We start from the raw sequence: 6,889 nt of genomic DNA on the forward strand, positions 1-6,889 counted from the left end.
GGAGACCAAGGGGAGAGCCTGGAATTCTACCCCTACCCTGAAGTAGCAAGGTGGCATCTTGCCACCTGCCAGAGTGATGTCACAGATGACCTGCTAAAACACGAGTTAAATATGACCCTGAATCTCATACTACTGTACCAAAGTGTCCAGGTTTCAATTAAAAATCACTCGTCATATCTACAACCAGGAAGATCTCCACGTGAACGAAAACAGACGACTGCCAGACACCAACATGTGGTGACACAGGTTTAGAATGACCTGACAGAGGTTGTAAAGCTGCCATCGTGAAGATGCTTCAGTAGGCCATTGCAAACCTGCTTGAAACAAATGAAAAAGAGAAATTCTGCATAAAGACATAAAGTCTCAAAACAGATTATTCAAAGAAGGAACAAATGGCAAATTTAGACCTGAAAAATGTAATATCCAAAATTAAAACTCAATGGATGTTGTTTTCATTCTACAGAAGAATGGAAAGGACAGAGAAAGGAATCCGTGACCTTAATGGTAGAAACACAGAAATTACCCAATCTGAATAAAAGAGGAAAAAATAGACTGAAAAATAAAATGAACAGCCTAAGGGACCCACAGGACTATAACAAAAAATGTGTTGTCAGAGTCCACAGGGTGAGGGTGAGGAGGCATTCAAAGAAATAATGTCTAAAAGTGACTCTAATTTGGTAAAAGATATAAGCCAACAGATTCGAGAAGCTGAGTAAACCTCGAATAGGATAAACCGAAAGGAATCTATGCCAAGAAACATCATAGCTAACTTCTGAAGATGTAAGACAAAGTAAAATATCTTAAAACAGCCAGAGAGAAATGATGTATCAATTATAGGGGGAAAAAGAGAAAAAAAAGGGAGAGAGAAACTGCATTTGAATTACAGCAGATTTTCCATCAAAAACCATGGGAGCCAGAAGCAAGTGGCAGTGCATTTTTTTCAAGTGTGGAAGGAAGAGAATCACCAACCTGGAGTTCCATATCCACTGAAAATATCCTCCAAGTTGAGAGGGAAATTGAGATACTCTCTGATGAAGGAAAACTAAGAGAATGTATTGCTTGCAGACATACTCTAAAACATGGCTAAAGGAAGTTATCTGAGCACAAAGAAATGATAAAAGAAGTAATCTTGGGTATCATTGCACACTAGAATAACTAAAAGTTTTAAAAGTGACAATACCAAATTCTGGTGAGGATGTGGGGTTCAGGGCTTTAGCCCCAGGAGGGATACTGGCCACCTTCCTTGTGGTGTCAGCTTCTCTGAAGAGCTCAATACAGCAGCAGTAGCCTCTCTGATCATAGACAAGAGGCTGGGCAACTAACCTACCTCACCCCCATCACGGCTCTTCACTGTGGCCTTGAGAATGCCTCTTAAAACTCAGTTAACTTCAAATTCTCACTGGAGCTGGGAATTTTTAAACTTCATTTGAACTCCAAGTAGAGAACAAACCATAGAAATCCTACTGTTTCTACAGACTGGTGGATATTAAGTATTCTAACTAATAACAACAATAGTAATACAGTAATATTTTGAGCCCCAACGCGCTAACCAATGGTGTATCACCAACTCTTCATACATCCTAGAAGGCCCCATTTCATGCAAGTAAATTAGATAAACACATGCCATTTTTTGACATTATTCTTGGTTTCGATGAGCAAGGATTTGTTTTGATTCTCCCATTGGGAAATTTACACATGCAGGATTATGATATGAGCATGAACTGTTGTGTGTGTGTTTCTATTAAGCTCAGCACTCTTCTGTCTGTTAAAACAGACACAGTTGGTGTAGCAGGAAATGCAAGGCCTTGAGTCCAGGCTTCTCCACCTCCTGGGTGTGTGAGCTCTGGTTTCCTCACCTGTAAAATGAGTGAAATGCCTGAAGGGGCTGTTGTAAGCTTTGAATGCGACAACATGCATAAAACAGGGTCTAAAACTGGGACTAAAACAGGGTCTGGCCCACATGGCAGTTTGTGACACCTCACTTGTCTGTTGGCAAAAGAGGGGATTAAAAGCCAGTTCCTTCATGGCCTTAAAGAAGAGGTAAATGGCTAATGCAAAAATGTCTTGAGGGGAGAATGAGGCAATAATTCGCCAGCTTGCAGGCTTGATAAATATTTTTGGCGGGGGAGAGTAATTAGTTTTATTTATTTATGTAACTAATTTATTTTTTTTAATGGAGGTACTGGGGATTGAACCCAGGACCTCGTGCGTGCTAAGCATGCACTCTACCACTGAGCTAAACCCTCCCCTCCAATTGATTTTCATAAGATGTTCATGAGACCTTTAATTTAACTGAAAGTGGGTCTCAGCTTTATACTGAGAGCCTGTAGAGAAGGGTGGAGGTATTAAGAGATTTGTATGTTTTTTTTTATCTGATGTTTCACTCTCCTACGCTGGGCAAGTCTTTTTTCCTATCTGGGCCTCTTTATCTACAAACGGGTTGACAGAGAGGCAAGCACTGCCTGGCTGCCTCCGAGCGCACTCGTATAAGAAAGGAGCCCACACCGTGAATGGCTCTCGGTCAGGGCGCCTTTGCAGGTGGGTCTTTGTTCCTTGCCCGCAGGGTGTGCTGTGACTGATACAGCCACCTCCTAACCCACAAGCCCACGATCAGCGGGGGTGGAAGCCACGCCCCGCCTCTCTCCAGATCCCCACTTCCTGGGAGTCTCACGTCCCTAGCTTATTCAAGCCAGTTGCATCTTCTCTAGTGGGACAAATGATGCCCCCCTTCCTCGGCAGGAAGTCAGGGACCCCCAAGGACACAGCCCCAGCCCAAGCTGGGAGAGCACCTGGCCTGAGCTTGACCGCTGGCTGCTCCGAGAGGGCACTTTCTCTAGTCCGTGTGGCCCCAGAACGTTTGTTCCTGTTGCTAAGATAGACCTAGATGGGCTTTTCAAGGAGCCACATGCTGCTACTCTTCAGGAACCTGGTTACCCCGGTTACCTGGCAGGGGCATCTGTCTGCCACTAAGAGAGAGCCTTCAAGGTGACTGGTGCAGGAAAACGTTGCCAGGTGGGGAGCACGCCAATGGGGCAGAAGTGCAGAGAGTCTGTGTAGGGGGTTAGCCAGGGCAGAAAACCTGTAGTGGGTAAAGGAAGGAGAAGATGCTGAAATTCAAGGTGGGTCCTTCCCTTCCAGAAAGACTCCTGAGAGAGTTCAGGGGATTTTTCTAACCCATAAGTCTGATCATGTCCCTTTCTTATTTAAAACCTTTCAGTGACCCCTCTTGGTATCCCCCAAAATAAAGCCTACACCATGTGCTTGGTTTACAGGCCCTCTGTCCCCATCATTCTGCCTATGCACCCCCACCTCCAGCAGTCCTGCGCACAGGGTATCCTACCTCTGACATGCCTGTGGAGGTGTTTGGATGTGCTGGCTTCTCTCAGCAATGACTCAGGGAGCAACTTTTGTTTCAAGGAACCGCATGGGCAGGCCCGCCACTCCCTGGCTGGCCTCCTGCATCCAAAACAAACAGTCTGGCAGGCGGCATGTGGGCAGCAGAATGAAATGGGGGAGGGCATTTCAGGACAACCAGGAGAGCTTCCAGAGCAAAGCCTGTGGAATGGGGTTGAGGGGAGGGGCATGAACCTTCTTCAGTGGCAGACACAATCATGGTAGCTACTTATTGAGCACCTGCTATGCACTAAGCCCCTGCCTTACAAACACTTTGCAGCAGAGAGATCACTTAGCCAGTGAGGAATCTGAAGCTCAGAACATGCAAACAAGGGGCTCAGTCACACAGCCAGGAAGCAGTAGATTTGAACTCGGGTCTGTCTGGCAGCAACAGCATCCCTTTGCAACAGCACCGTGGGTCAAAAAGCTTAGACCACAGAGATGTGATCATTTAGGTCTTTGTGAAAGCAGATTTTCTAAACGATGCTGATCATCTCTCTCTGACAAAAGGCATGAATTGATGGCTTCAGAGACTGAGCTTTCTGAGTAGGGCAGTTGGTTTGCCGTGCTGGACTGAACACTGGATTGGTGGCCTTATAAATGAAGGGCCAGAGAGAGAGCAGAAAAAGGAATCCCACAGCAAGAAATCCAGGGAACCCCTCTCACTCAGCTTCCTGGGTAACTGTAAATGGCCCACTGGAAGTGGGGTGGCAATCATGAGGGATCAGGACCTTGTGGCAGTTCTTTGAGTTCTGGACTGTGCCAGGACTCAGTAGCCCCTCCCCGCCAGGTCCCTCATAGCTGGCTGGATCCCCTGATACCCTACCTAAGGGCTCCATTCTCCCAGGCTCCTAAGCCCGTCTTCAAAGGTGCTCAGCATCCAGAGCTAAGCTTGGGGCTTGGAGTGAAGGCACCTGGGGCTGCCACTGGGCGTGAGCCCTGGGCAGCTGCATGCTATGCTCACGCCCAGTTTGTCCCACTGGACTTCCTGTCAGGCATCCTTTGTGGCCTAGGCCCTTTCTATGCCTGGAAACCACTTTGTTTCTGCCTGCTTTCCTTCCCAAAGCCAGGATCTGCCCCCAGGTGTCCCCACCATCTCTGGCGGGGAGCCTGCCTCCCAGAAACCAGCCACAGTCTCTTGACCCCACCTGTCTTAAGGGCACTGTTCTAGGGACTGAGGCTAATGAGGTAACTGAGACATGGTTCCTGCCCTTCAGGAAATCACGGCCCCTTGGCAGAGAGACCCTTATATTTCAAACTGGGGAACAGTGGGGTCACGGAGGAGACAGGGTCACTTCTCTCTGAAAAGTCAGAAAGATTCCCAGAGACAGTCTTGATTGATGGCTTAGTGCTTGCTTCTCAGTGTAGGCAGGTTTTATTTGTGGGAGACTAAGGGGTGGGATGGGGCAGGAGGGAAAAGCCATTCTGGGCAGAGGAAGCAACATGGAAAAAGAAACAGGAGGGGAAACAATCAAAATGTCCATCTATAGGAGAATAGATAAATTGTGCTTTATTCATAAAATGAAGTATTACACAGCAATAAAAGAAAAACAGACATTATAACACATAATGACTTAGGTAAATCTCACAACCACAATGTTAAGCAAATGATATTGGGCCCCAAAGAGACAGAACATAGTGTGTAATTACAATGACATGAAGTTTAAGGACAGGCAGAACTAATCGATGGTGGTAGAAATGAAGCAGTGGTTACCGCTGGCTGTCACAGGAAGCCCTCTGGGGTGTTAGGAGTGTATCTTGATGTGGATGTTGGTTACACACTGTATTGGCCTTTATGCTTAAGAGTTGTAGACTGTACTGTATGCCTTAGCTCAGGTTGGTATAACAGAACACCATGGGCTGGGTTGCTTAGACAGAAATTTATTTCTCACAGTTCTGGAGGCTGGAAGTCCAAGATCAAGGTGCTTACTGGCTGATTCAGTTCTTGGTGAGGGCTCTCTACCTGACTTGCTGATGGTCACCTTCTCGCTGAGTCTTGACATTCTGGGGAGGTGAACTCTGATGTCTCTTCTCATACGGACACTAATGCTATTGGATCAGGGCCTCACCCATATGACCGCATTTAACCTTAATTACCTCCACTTTTTAAGCTCTATCTCCAAATATAGTCACATTGGGGGTGGAGCTTCAACATATAACTTGGAGGGACACATTCAGCCCATAACACTATACTTAAGTTATATTTCAAAAGGAAACAAAGTAAAAGAAGAAGAAAGAAAGAGCACTAATGTCAATTCCTCATTGCCAGAGATTCTGATTCATTTGGTCTGGGATGGGATCTTGTCCTAAGAATTTTTTTAAACCACTCCCAGTGATCCCAACATGCATCAAGTTTTGAGACCCACTAGAGTACTTCCTCTTGAAGACCTTCTCTCTCTGAGGTTCTAGGACTTGAATCTGGCAGGAGAAGCCAGCTGCCAGGCTTATCCTGAAATCCACAGACTGCAGTGCTGGATAAGAAAATCAGTGCAGAGCTCTCTTTTATCTGAAGGAAGTCTTGCATGAATTGCTGGTGCAGAGACGGCTGCTGAAGCCTCCAGCCTGGGGGCAGTCTGGCCTTCTCACCATGTGACTGTGCAGACTTCTCAGGGCCAGCCCCCGCGTGCACACCTGCACGGGCTGCTCTTGGCAGGGGCCCAGGCTTGGCATCCCTTTTCAGCTTCTCGAAAGCCCTGCTGAGGAGGCAGGAAAGCTGTGATTCGAATAAGCCACAGTGGGACTAGGACCAGGCGAATAATTGTGAATGGGATTCATGCTTGAGACTTCTGGTTCTCACAGCTGCGGATGGGGGGTGGTGGAGGGGGATCACCATGGGAATTCTGAGTATTGTTCGGGGCTGACTGCAGCTTCCATTGTTGGGCTCTGATTACAGCTTTGTTTCACCATAAAGTACAGTTATTAAATGCCAGCCAGGAACAAAGATGTATTTACTTGCCAGGGGGTTGGGGAAGGCAAGCTATTTTTAGAGCTGCCCTGCCACTAAGTCTGCTAATGGGGGAGGGGCTGATGGGGGTGGGGTGGGGGACGCCTTCCAGCTTTTAGGTGAAATGTTTCTGAAGGAGCAAAGATAATTGAAAATGGTGAAGAAGCCATCGCAATCCTGCTGTAATCCACCTAAGTCAGTGTGTTTCTATTTAATTATTTTTGTGTCCAGGGGAAGGGGCATGGTGGAGGGCACTTGGGAAAGCAAACTGAAGTCACCCTGTATTAGTCAGGGATCTCCAGAGAAACAGATTAATAGGAGATAGACAGATAATACATAGATAGATAGGAAGGAGATTTATTACAGGAAATGTCTTACACGGTTATGGATGCTGAGAAGCCTCACTACCGGCTCTCTACAAGCTGGAGAATCAGGAAAGCCAGTGGTGTTGTTCAGTCTAAGTCCAAGGGCCTGAGGATCAGGGGGTCAATATTTGAGGGCAGGTGAAGATGGGTGTCTCAGCTCGAGCAGAGAGAGTGAATTCACCCTACC

At 46.8% G+C, this 6,889-nt stretch overlaps 1 long non-coding RNA gene across 1 annotated transcript; it reads right to left on the bottom strand.

The window, feature by feature from the left end:
* Window positions 1-1,471: 1,471 nt before the first annotated feature.
* LOC116155678 (uncharacterized) lies at window positions 1,472-3,382 on the bottom strand. The gene is made up of 3 exons (XR_004139475.2): window positions 3,341-3,382; window positions 2,944-3,079; window positions 1,472-1,856 (listed from the first exon to the last, which is right to left on the bottom strand). It is a non-coding gene; the product is annotated as an uncharacterized LOC116155678 (long non-coding RNA).
* Window positions 3,383-6,889: the final 3,507 nt, after the last annotated feature.

This window comes from Camelus dromedarius, chromosome 8 (genome assembly GCF_036321535.1).
Source record: "Camelus dromedarius isolate mCamDro1 chromosome 8, mCamDro1.pat, whole genome shotgun sequence".
Lineage (NCBI taxonomy): Eukaryota > Metazoa > Chordata > Mammalia > Artiodactyla > Camelidae > Camelus > Camelus dromedarius.